General features: G+C 47.0%; 1 long non-coding RNA gene across 2 annotated transcripts in view; it reads left to right on the top strand.

The window, feature by feature from the left end:
* Positions 1–12,611, top strand: part of LOC135057669 (uncharacterized) — a 303,293-nt gene that overhangs the window by 176,229 nt on the left and 114,453 nt on the right. Inside the window, exon 3 of one of the 2 annotated variants that reach the window (XR_010244287.1) lies at positions 3,915–4,145. The exons of the other annotated variant lie outside the window; for it this stretch is intronic. This is a non-coding gene — a long non-coding RNA (uncharacterized LOC135057669). Of the gene's footprint in view, positions 1–3,914; positions 4,146–12,611 lie in introns of those variants that run through there. 2 annotated transcript variants of the gene reach the window in all.

Below are 12,611 nucleotides of genomic sequence, written 5' to 3'. Positions count from 1 at the left end.
TATATGGAAAGGAGAATATTATATAAATAAAACTACTGAAACAATATAAAATATTCTCTAAAATCACTCAGAAATGTGCTCAGAAATGTCCACCGTGCTTCATTAATTTTACACATACACCCACACAGGTGCATGCAGGGCGTTCACATAGCCAGTGCAGCAATTACTGGACCAATTAGCAAAATATACACCTGCGCGGAATTCTGCACCGGAAAACGCAAGCAGCTATAAATACTCGAACACTCGTGCATACACACATGCTACCAGCAACATGGCTACTCGTGAGCAGACGGCAGCAGAGATGGACGAGGTGCAGAAGCAGATGGCAGCACTAACACAGAGAAGATTAGCACTGCGGAGGCAGATGCTTGATTTTGCAAATGCAGACTTAGAAATTCCAGGACCCAGTACTACACAAACTCCTTCTGCTACCCAGGAGTTAGGAGTGAATCCCCTGCCAGACATAGCTAGTGGGGAAACTGAGGGTGATTCTGGACTAGCAGCTCAAACACAAACTACACAAGCAGCTAGTGAAGAGGAAGATGGTGATGAAGGTCAGGATGATAGCTCACAGGCCACTTCCAGGAAGAAAAAAAAACAGCCCGCATTCACTAAGAGGGAGTTACGGATTTTGGTCACACAGGCCATGCAAAAAATACATCGAGGACCCAAAAACATTGGTGCTGCAACCAAAGACAGAATTTGGAGGGACATCACTAATTCTATTAATGAAGTCGGCTCAATAGTCCGCACCTCGCAGGAAGTTCGAAGACGGTAAGTGTATATTGCCAGTCCATTTTCTGTGCCAAGTATTATTAAAAAGTAACTTAGATGTGATGTTGCCTATAGCAACCAAATGCATAGCATGTGTACTATATATTAAAGCAGGTTTCCAAAATTTAACACTACCTTGCCCCTGTTTTTCACCACATATGTAGTTGGGCCGACTTCAAATCCCGCCTGAAGGGCAAGAGGTCTGCGGAGTGGAATGCCTCGAGGGCAACAGGGGGAGGACCAGCTGCCACTGTGGAATGTACAGATCTGGAGGAGATAGCGATGGACTGTGTGAGCTACGAGGAGGGAGTTGGGGTGTCTTATATGGACACGAACCTGCCTGAAATACTCCATGCACATGACTTGCCAGGTAAGTTTACACACTTTTTTTTTTTAAATGTAAACAAAAGTCTCATATTGTTTTTATCTACTCTTTTTCCACTCATTCTTCTATTTGCTTTGCACATAACACAGCACAGGGGGGTGAGCAGGTAGAGTCACAGGAGGGTTATGTGGCTGAGGCTGAGGTGGAGGGACCTAGTGTGTCTGGCAGTGTGGGACCACAAATCCCACCCATCCAGATTCCAACTGGCCCCCTCACCCAACCCTCTGCTATCCCGGAAATCCTGACTGAAATAGCCAGGTACGGTGAGAGCCTGAATGCTTTTCAGGACAGGATGCTCCGGGAGGTAAGCCAGATACCTGTCCGGCTCACTGAGCACAGAACCAGTGTGGAGCAAGGTGTAGCTCAAATCTGCCAAGGTCTGGCAGAGATCAGGCAGGGACAAGATCAACTCGCCTCCTCCTTCCATGAACTTGCCAATTTCATTCGTCAAGGGCTCCAGGACATCGCTGTCTCCCTAGCCCACAGTGGCAGAGAGCCAGCCACATCAGCTCCCTCCCCTCCCCCTGCCCAGGAAGAACATCCCACTGGACAGGGCCCTCGAAGGTCGCTCCGCAGACCAAGCCAAGAAGAACATCATCATGCGGGGAAAAAAAAGAGAAAGTGATGTCTCTCCAGATGGGCAGCACCCATGTTTTACATGTTGCCTCAATGTTTTTTTTATTTTGGCTTGTGTGGCCAGAATGTAGAACTCCCTCAAAGTGAAATGTTTTGTTATAATTGTAGCCTGTGAGTTATTTGTGCCTACACCTGAGCCATCTTCCTCTTCCTAGCGTGCTGTGTATGTTTGTGTTTGTGTGTTTGTTCCGGAATCTACCTCAGTTCCCCTAAAAGTTTAGTCTGGCTGGGGGTTCACTTACTTAATTGATAAAAACAAATTCTGGCAGAATAAGGGGTTACCATAGTACTGGGTTCTGCTCTGTGCATTTGCCCAATGCCATCTGCTTGCTGCTATGTCCATCTCTGTATGTGATGCTCATTTGTAGCCATGTTGTGTTGAATTTGTCCTTTATTTGAAGTAAAAAAAAAATACTTTACAATTGTTTGTGTGTTTTATTAAAGTTGAGTTATGCACTCATGAAAACTGTGCCCTGTAAACTTGAACATGGCATATTGACATTTGTGGAACAAGGGAACAATCAGAATATTAAGACAAACATTGCATAGTGTAATTTTAAATCTGTATGCCTTGCACAACAATTAAATTAACATATACAAAAAAACAAATAATTTAAACATGCATTTAACATCAGTTCATTTTTATTGGTTCAAAAAATACAGTGCATTATTTGTGAGTGTGTCAGATTTGTTTGGCCTAAAAAAACAAATATGAAGTGGTCATATAATTGGTGCTTGTATTATTTTGTAAGAGCAGTGTTTTGCAAGTAAATGCTCAACAGGTGAATTCAGTTGCTAATTAATTGCTAATTAGAGCAGACACACGCTTGTAACAGTACTTCGCAAGTGCTGAGTAGCTGCAGACTCACTCTTCTGCTGCGTGTAGATTGCAAAAATTTGTCAAGTACTTTTAACATAGGATACGCATTTTTGACAAAAACACGCCTACTGCTGGATGCATACTCCCACACTAGCCGCCCACTTTCACGCCCATGTCGTAGGACTGCGAAGCCGTGCCTCTGCCACGCCTCCGTCACTCCCCATTTTCGTTTGTGTATTCCGAGCAGTTTTCTTTGTAGTAATTCTGCACAAGTGTCGTATCTCTAAACTTGCGCATGCGTATTTCCGCTTTTGCGCATGCGCAGTTTGTGGATTTCCTGCCGTTTGCGATGATCCGCTGCAAACAACTCGGAATGAGGGCCAATGTCTGGGCCCTGATGATGTTGCATCGTGCAGACATTGCGCTGATGTGTACATAGCCGAAGGCCCACCACCTACCCCTCATTATCTTCTCCCTTCTTCATCCAGCTACTTCACTGAATTACGTATTTGAATTCGTGCTACTGTAGGATAATCACACTGCAGTATTACAATTCCAGCATATCAATGATTAGGAGGTGCAGCGTCATATGATTAAAGTGCCGATCTGGACCCTTCTGCCGCGTTCCTGCAAACTGACTCCCCTGCAGTGTGTATTACTACATTATGCTACATGTGCTAAGCATGTAGATGAAAGTACGTAACCCCTGCTTCCATCCTGCAATAGATTAACGGTTATCTTAGCTTTAATTTTGATGTTTAAAGCTAAAAAAAAAAAAAAAAAAATCATATCATTTAGTTAATCGGGAAGGGAAAGAAGAAAACATGCACTGACAATTGTACATTGCAGCATCTGATCATTTCATTTTTCCACAGCAAATTAAAGATCCTGTAACTTTTCATAATCATTTTCCTTTTAAATGCCACTAGGTTTAAATGTCAGTATGAATGTCAGAGCAAAGATCTATGTCGGATAGATACGTTTGTACATGATGCTATGCAGGGCATGTGTGATTCACAGAAGCTGCACAGACGCTTACCGAGGACCTACTCACAAGAGAGCGACCCCTTGCTATCTGTCATTGTCATGTAATAGTTTTATTTTTATATGATAAGCTTCATTGGGGTCAGTGACACTGCTGAAGTATGAGGCATTGTGCTAATATCATATCCAGTAAGGTAAAGGTCAGTAGTAATGTCACAGACAGTGATAGGTAAAAATGTCTTTACTCTGAGGTTTATTGAATTTTAAACATTTTCTTTGACAATGTTTTTTTTTTCTTTTTTTCTTATTTTACAGATGCAAAGACTGATGTTCCCATGAGATTTTGATAATTTAATAACCATTTAATTAGGGTGCTTTCTATTCCCTAGCCCTGATAATCAGTATTATGTTGCATTAGCTCAAAACACAGTTGTTGCTTATTTTGCACTCCGAAACATTTCATTCCTTATGCCTTTAGCAGCTAATTCATTTGTATGCAGGGTTTCCATCAGACAGTAAATCTAAATAAAATAGAAGTGTTTATTTCTTTCTTGTTACTTATTTCTATACTCAGTCAGTAAAAGCCATTCAGTCTTTATTCAGAACAGAGAAGTCAGTATTCTCCTCATCTATTCCCTAGAATTTACCTAACATGAAGCTGGTAAACTGCTTGTTCATCCAGGGTTAATGCCAATGTCATCCATAGACGTTGGCTGACAGAGTTATTGCAGCAATTGTCTACTTCCTGCAAAGCTTTGATTCTGGATGCGAATAAATGTTTTGAGGGGGGAAAAGATTATTATTTTTTAAATGTGTGACATTAGTTGCTACATTTTCCATTGATATTATGTTTCAGAAATTACACTTTCAACTGCAAACTGTGGTATTTTCACTAATTATGTGTCTTACGTTGTTGTGTAAATTCTCAAAAATATACATTTTCCTGTGGTTTTTCATAGTATGCAAATTGCACATTTTTAATAGATGCTATTTAAACCTACATATCGGCACAAATTGCATTTGTCTCTACATGAACAATGAACCCCATAGTGTTTATGCATACCTCCCAACATGACCCTTTCCAGGATGGACAGAATGCTCTGCACCTGGACTTCCCGCTTAATTTATGATTGCCCTCACCTGTGCCAAAACACCTTTCTTATCCATTAACCTGTTCAACACGGGTGCCGGCAATCATAAATTAAGAGAGAAGTCCAGAAACAGAGCATTCTGGCCCTCCTGGAGAGGGTCATGTTGGGAGGTATGGTTTATGTGTTGATGTGACTAGAAAAAAAGTAGTTAGTTTACTCGTATCTAAAAAGGGCCAGTGTGCTACAGAAGAACCAGGGATATTTAGCTGCTAAACCCATTGGAGCATACTTGCCTACCTGACCCTCTCCATGAGGGAGAAAATGCTCTGTCCCTGGTCTTTCCTGGTATTGTATGATTGCCATCACCTGTGGTGAAACACCTTTCTTATCAATTAACTAGCTCAGGGGTGGCCAACCAGTCAGTGACAAAGAGCCAAAAAACCTTTTGGGTACGTCAAAGAGCCGACATTGAGCCGATGGCGCGCATGCAAAAATGGAATGTGGCCTTGTGCCTGCTAGACCACACCCCTGGTATAAAATCCATTGAAAAAGCCAGAAGGACATAAAATAAAATTTTTTAAGCCAAATCCATTGAAAAAGCCACTTTCACATAATAAACTTCAGCTCTCCCATGTGTCACTCCAGCCAGCTCCCCCATGTGTCACTCCAGCCAGCTCCCCCATGTGTCACTCCTGCTAGCACCCTCCTCTGTCACTCCAGCCAGCTCTCCCATGCGTCACTCCTGCCAGCTCCCCCATGTGTCACTCCAGTCAGCTCTCCCATGTGTCACTCCAGCCAGCTCCCTCATGTGTCACTTCAGCCAGCTCCCTCCTCTGTCACTCCAGTCAGCTCTCCCATGTGTCACTCCAGCCAGCTCTCCCATGTGTCACTCCAGTCAGCTCCCCCATGTGTCACTCCAGCCAGCTCTCCCATGTGTCACTCCAGTCAGCTCTCCCATGTGTCACTCCAGTCAGCTCTCCCATGTGTCACTCCAGCAAGCTCCCCCATGTGTCACTCCAGCAAGCTCCCCCATGTGTCACTCCAGTCAGCTCTCCCATGTGTCACTCCAGCCAGCTCCCCCATGTGTCACTCCAGTCAGCTCTCCCATGTGTCACTCCAGCTAGCACCCTCCTCTGTCACTCCAGTCAGCTCTCCCATGTGTCACTCCAGCCAGCTCCCCCATGTGTCACTCCAGCCAGCTCCCCCATGTGTCACTCCAGCCAGCTCCCCCATGTGTCACTCCAGCCAGCTCCCCCATGTGTCACTCCAGCAAGCTCCCCCATGTGTCACTCCAGTCAGCTCTCCCATGTGTCACTCCAGCCAGCTCCCCCATGTGTCACTCCAGTCAGCTCTCCCATGTGTCACTCCAGCTAGCACCCTCCTCTGTCACTCCAGTCAGCTCTCCCATGTGTCACTCCAGCCAGCTCCCCCATGTGTCACTCCAGCAAGCTCCCCCATGTGTCACTCCAGCCAGCTCCCCCATGTGTCACTCCAGCCAGCTCTCCCATGTGTCACTCCAGCCAGCTCCCCCATGTGTCACTCCAGCCAGCTCCCCCATGTGTCACTCCAGCCAGCTCCCCCATGTGTCACTCCAGCCAGCTCCCCCATGTGTCACTCCAGTCAGCTCCCCCATGTATCACTCCTAATACCACCCTCCTATGTCACTCCAGTCAGCTCCCCCATGTGTCACTCCAGCCAACTCCCCCATGTGTCACTCCAGCCAGCTCCCCCATGTGTCACTCCAGCCAGCACCCTCCTATGTCACTCCAGCCAGCTCTCCCATGTGTCACTCCAGCCAGCTCCCCCATGTGTCACTCCAGCCAGCTCTCCCATGTGTCACTCCAGCCAGCTCCCCCATGTGTCACTCCAGCCAGCACCCTCCTATGTCACTCCAGCCAGCACCCTCCTATGTCACTCCAGCCAGCTCTCCCATGTGTCACTCCAGCCAGCTCCCCCATGTGTCACTCCAGCCAGCACCCTCCTATGTCACTCCAGCCAGCTCTCCCATGTGTCACTCCAGTCAGCTCTCCCATGTGTCACTCCAGCCAGCTCCCTCATGTGTCACTCCAGCCAGCTCCCTCCTGTGTCACTCCAGTCAGCTCTCCCATGTGTCACTCCAGCCAGCTCTCCCATGTGTCACTCCAGTCAGCTCCCCCATGTGTCACTCCAGCCAGCTCTCCCATGTGTCACTCCAGTCAGCTCTCCCATGTGTCACTCCAGTCAGCTCTCCCATGTGTCACTCCAGCAAGCTCCCCCATGTGTCACTCCAGCAAGCTCCCCCATGTGTCACTCCAGTCAGCTCTCCCATGTGTCACTCCAGCCAGCTCCCCCATGTGTCACTCCAGTCAGCTCTCCCATGTGTCACTCCAGCTAGCACCCTCCTCTGTCACTCCAGTCAGCTCTCCCATGTGTCACTCCAGCCAGCTCCCCCATGTGTCACTCCAGCCAGCTCTCCCATGTGTCACTCCTAATACCACCCTCCTATGTTACTCCAGTCAGCTCCCCCATGTGTCACTCCAGTCAGCTCCCCCATGTGTCACTCCAGTCAGCTCTCCCATGTGTCACTCCTAATACCACCCTCCCATGTCACTCCAGTCAGCTCCCCCATGTGTCACTCCAGCCAGCTCCCCCATGTGTCACTCCTGCCAGCTCTCCCATGTGTCACTCCAGCCAGCTCCCCCATGTGTCACTCCAGCCAGCTCCCCCATGTGTCACTCCAGCCAGCTCCCCCATGTGTCACTCCAGCCAGCTCTCCCATGTGTCACTCCAGCCAGCTCCCCCTTGTGTCACTCCAGCCATCTCCCCCATGTGTCACTCCAGCCAGCTCCCCCATGTGTCACTCCAGCCAGCTCCCCCATGTGTCACTCCAGTCAGCTCCCCCATGTATCACTCCTAATACCACCCTCCTATGTCACTCCAGTCAGCTCCCCCATGTGTCACTCCAGCCAACTCCCCCATGTGTCACTCCAGCCAGCTCCCCCATGTGTCACTCCAGCCAGCACCCTCCTATGTCACTCCAGCCAGCTCTCCCATGTGTCACTCCAGCCAGCTCCCCCATGTGTCACTCCAGCCAGCTCTCCCATGTGTCACTCCAGCCAGCTCCCCCATGTGTCACTCCAGCCAGCACCCTCCTATGTCACTCCAGCCAGCACCCTCCTATGTCACTCCAGCCAGCTCTCCCATGTGTCACTCCAGCCAGCTCCCCCATGTGTCACTCCAGCCAGCACCCTCCTATGTCACTCCAGCCAGCTCTCCCATGTGTCACTCCAGTCAGCTCCTGCATGTGTCACTCCAGCCAGCTCCCCCATGTGTCACTCTAGCCAGCTCCCTCCTCTGTCACTCCAGCCAGCTCTTCCATGTGTCACTCCTGCTACCACCCTCCTATGTCACTCCAGCCAGCTCCCCCATGTGTCACTACTTCCAGCACCCTTCCACGTCACTCTTGCTGGGACCCTCCTGTGTCTCTCCAGCCAGCACTGCCATGTGTCACTCTAGCCCACCCTCATGTATCACTACAGCCCCCCCCCCCATCAACTCATGCCATTGCAGCAGTCCCTAATGTGACCTCTGTTTGCTGGTGGGTGTCTCGCCTCTAGTATCTGGCTCCTTCAGTTTTCAGTCCCTGTAGTGCTGCTGCGTGTCTGGCTGGAGTGCAGCGTTTCTGTATCTGTTGTGGTCACATGATGTAGAGTGTCGGGAGCCACATTTGAATAAAGAAAGAGCCTCATGCGGCTCAAGAGCCACAGGTTGGCCACCGCTGAACTAGCTCATCACAGGTGATGACAATCATACATTACCAGGAAAGTCCAGGAACAGACCATTTTCTCCCTCATGGAGAGGGTCAGGTAGGCAAGTATGTATTGGAGTCATGTATTTGGAGAATAGAAAATGTGTGTCTTACCTGCAGTGCACCTGTGAAGATCTCCCTTATAAAGGCAAGGTGGGTGTGTCCCTTGCCAGTCAGTCTGGAAGGTGGAGGATTCTAATGGTGTGTACACACGTGAGATATTTTCTTAGAATTTTGACTATATAGTCAAAATCGTAAGACAAGTTAGGTCAGATCGCAAGGTGAAAGTCACCTTGCGATCCCGATGCGATGCCGATGCGCGGTCGGCATCACAAGCCTAGATAGGCTGTGCAGGCAAGTCAATTTTGATTATCTCGTAGAAAAGATAGTCAAAATTGACACAGCCAAAATCGCACATAGTCAGTATCACAAGCACAGTCATTATGTGCTTGTGATACCGACCTAGCCCCTATCGCATAGTGAGAATCTGGGTTAGCCCGAATCTCACCAAGTGTACACACCTTAAAGCTAGGTACACACTATACAATTATCTGGCAGATAATCTGCCAGATCTGGCTGGTTGTAATGAAAATCTGGTAATGGATGACAATGACAATCGACCATTTGCTCCCAAACACTGGAAAACAAAACCTGTCGTTCAGACAAATTGGTTGAACGCAAATTTAACCAACTTGTATGAACAACTGTTTTTGTCCAGTGTTTGGGAGCAAATGGTTGATTGTCATTTGCTCTCATCCATTACCAGATTTTCATTCCAACCAGCTAGATCTGGCAGGTAATCTACCAGATAATTGTATAGTGTGTTCCTAGCTCAAGGTATAATTAGCTGTCTGGGCCATTTATCTGTATGACCAACCCCAGTAAAGCTGCCTGGTGACTAGGGAGTAGATCTCTGTTAGATAGTGATAAGGTTGTTAACATTTGCTGTGTGATGGTTACTGAAGTCACCCGGGTGAATAAACCATAGTGAACAAGTCTTGAGTCAGTGTTTGCTTCCAGTACAAAGCTTCTTTATTACAAGTGTTGTCAGTGTATGGGATGCTTAGGGAAGCTAGTTTCTGCTTCCCAACTGACAAAGAAGCCAAAATGGAGGAAATACTGAAAATGCTTCTCAGTGGTCAGCAGCAGCAATTTCACCTGCAACTGATACAGATGCAACAGCAGCAAGAATTGCAGAAAAAAATGTTTGTTGCAAAAATGCTCGCAGCAACAGCCGTATTCGAAGGAGGAGCCCAAGCTTCAGAAAAATTCAGCTAATGATGATATAGAAGCCTACCTCACCACCTTAGAGAGAATGGTAAATAGGGCGAAATGGCCACGAGAAGTCTGGGAGGAGAAGCTGGTGCCATAATTGTCCGATGAGGCCCATTAGGGTTTATATGGACCTCGAGCAGAGGTATACTGGTATACACAACCTTAAAGACCGAGATACTGAGTCGTGTCTGTGTTACTGAGCCAGGCCAAGGTCAGAGCTTCCATCAGTGGTGTTTATCTGCCTTGATCAAAATACTGAAGAAGTGATTAAAACAAGAGGAAATCTTGTCCCATTTCATGGTGGAGCTGCTGGCAATTGACCTCTGCGTCCAAACTTTGCTCTGAGGTAAGCAGAAGTGGGTGATACAGGCAGATCCCCCCCAACCCCAGTGGAAAGCAGCATACTAGTGAAGAGATTTGGGGCACTGCAGCAAATGGTCAAGTCTCTTAACTTTGTGATAAAATGCCATTTCAAAAACCGTGGTTATCCAGGAACCGCCCAGGGCCGATGGCAAAAAATCCAGTGGATAAAGAAGTGAACCTGAGGCTGGCTTAGATAACATGCATTGAGTGTGGGGAACCTGTACTCATCCAGATGGAGTGCCTGACATTGCAGGAATCTGTGGACCGCTCCCTAGCCCAGGAGGTGGGGTCAATCTAGCCAAGTTGGTACCATGAGTATATTCCAAAAGGGCAATGGGTTGCTTCAGGTAACAGTCCTCATTAATCAGAACATGGTCCTGGTCTTGGTGGACACTGGTAGTGAAATTACCCCAGTTTCGGGTTCACTGAACCAGGCAGAATCAGCACCTCATTTGCCAAGAGTGAAGGTCCTGTGTATTCATGGAACATCTGAGGAAACTGAGAGGATCCTCCTTTCAAATCACCCTTAGTGCCAGACCACATGGACCAAAGTTCAACCGGACATACTGACAACTAATCCACCAACAGGGTCTTCGGTCTTAAAAGATTTACCCAAGGGAGAACAAGAACTATATCTCAGGACAACAGAATTGCTATTGAAGGAAGCTGCTACAGCCACCAAAAGCAAGGTGACAAGGAAATCACCCCAGTTAAAAGACATGGGCTGACTGTTAGTGGCCTCCTGGAGGAAACTGCAGATAAACCCGCTCCGGAGACCCACTGAAGACATGTATTGATAGATTGGTCACTGGTTCCAAAACTGTATCCATTACAGGACTTTTTCCTGGAACCAAATTAATGAGGCTTCCCTGGAAGAAGCCTATAAGGCAGTGATGGAGGTAAATTGGGTGCCCCGAGTAGTCCCGCCATCAAGGTGAGGGCCCTACTTTTAATTAGAAATGATTGCCTGTATAAAGTAAGCACTGTACAACAGGAGAGTGTTGCAGAACAGCAAGTACATGTCCCACTGGTACTAAGAAGCAGCACATACCTATGTTTGAGCAGAACACCTGGGTGAGATCAAAACCCGGGATAGAGTACTGCTTATGTTTCATTGGCCAGGGGTACATGTGGCTGTGAAAAAGTATTGCCAGGCTTTCTGTATATGCCAGACAAGATTCCCTAAACCTTCATACCGGGCGTCTCTTGTTCCACTACCATTGATACAGGTGTCCTTTGAATTAATCGGCATAGATTTGGTTGGGCAACTAGAGAAGTCAGCTTGAGTCCACCAGTATATTTTTGTTGTGATAGACTATACAACAAGCTATCTGGAGGCAATACCCTTATGAAATATAAAGTCTAGCATGATAGTTTGGGAGCTGGTTCACTTGTATACCTGATTGGGCATACCAAAGGAAATTATAACTGATCAGAGTAGACCATTCATGTACAGGATACTGAGGGATATGAGTCAACTGCTCAAGGTGAAACACTCCGCACTTTTTACAATCCACAAATGGATGGACTAGTGGAGAGGTTTATTGGACCCTGAAGAATATCATCAAAGAAGGCAGTGGTGCAGGAAAAGAAGGATTGGGACACCTTTCTTTCTTTCTTACAGTAGCTGTTGTTTGTTGTCAGAGAGGTACCCAAAGCCTCAATGGGGTTTAGGCCTTTTGAACTACTGTATGGGATGCAGCTCCAGGGCATTTTGGATATACTAAAGGAGGTTTGGACACAACAGGGGTCTAGAGAGCCAAATGTAGTACAATTTGTTTCTCAAATGTAGGAGAAGATGGGGATGATAAGCCCTTTGGTACACCAACAAGTAGAAAAAGCGCAAGGTCGACAGAAGAATAATTATGATACTACTGTGGTAATCTGGACCTTCTTTCCCAGGGATAAAGTTTTGGTTCTAGTAGTGTCCCAAGATAGCTAGTTCTTCACTCACTGGCAGGGACCCCATGAGGTAGTAGAGTCAGTTGATCCTGAGAACTATAAAGTCTGGCAGTCCAGGAAGATGAAGGAAGAGCATGGCAAGATGAGGATTCAGTGCCAGGCTTGTTGAGTACGGAAGTGGAAAAGTCCTTAATTACCATAGAATGTACCTTTTCCACAGAGCTTGGTGTATAGCTTTGATTGAACATGATATTGTCACCCCTCTTAGCGTAGTAGTAAAACAAAAGTCCTACTGAATCCCTGAGGCTAGGCAGAGTGCATTTAGGAAGGAGGTGGAGAGCATGGTCCAACTGGGGGTAATTGAGGAGTCTACCAGTGAGTAAAGTGTATAGCCCAATTGTGCTGGTTGCAAAACCCAATGTCAGCTAAGAAAGCTGAACCCTGTCCCCGTTTCATGCATATCTGATGCTACTGGTTAACAAACTGGTGAAATGTTTGTCTGGCAGCAAATATTTGACCACCTTTGATTTCACAAAGAACTACTGGCAAATTCCTCTTATGACTACAGCCAAGGAAAAGACAGCTTTTTGTACC

The sequence above is a fragment of the Pseudophryne corroboree genome, chromosome 3 (assembly GCF_028390025.1).
Source record: "Pseudophryne corroboree isolate aPseCor3 chromosome 3, aPseCor3.hap2, whole genome shotgun sequence".
Lineage (NCBI taxonomy): Eukaryota > Metazoa > Chordata > Amphibia > Anura > Myobatrachidae > Pseudophryne > Pseudophryne corroboree.
This window is presented reverse-complemented; position numbering and strand designations above follow the sequence as displayed.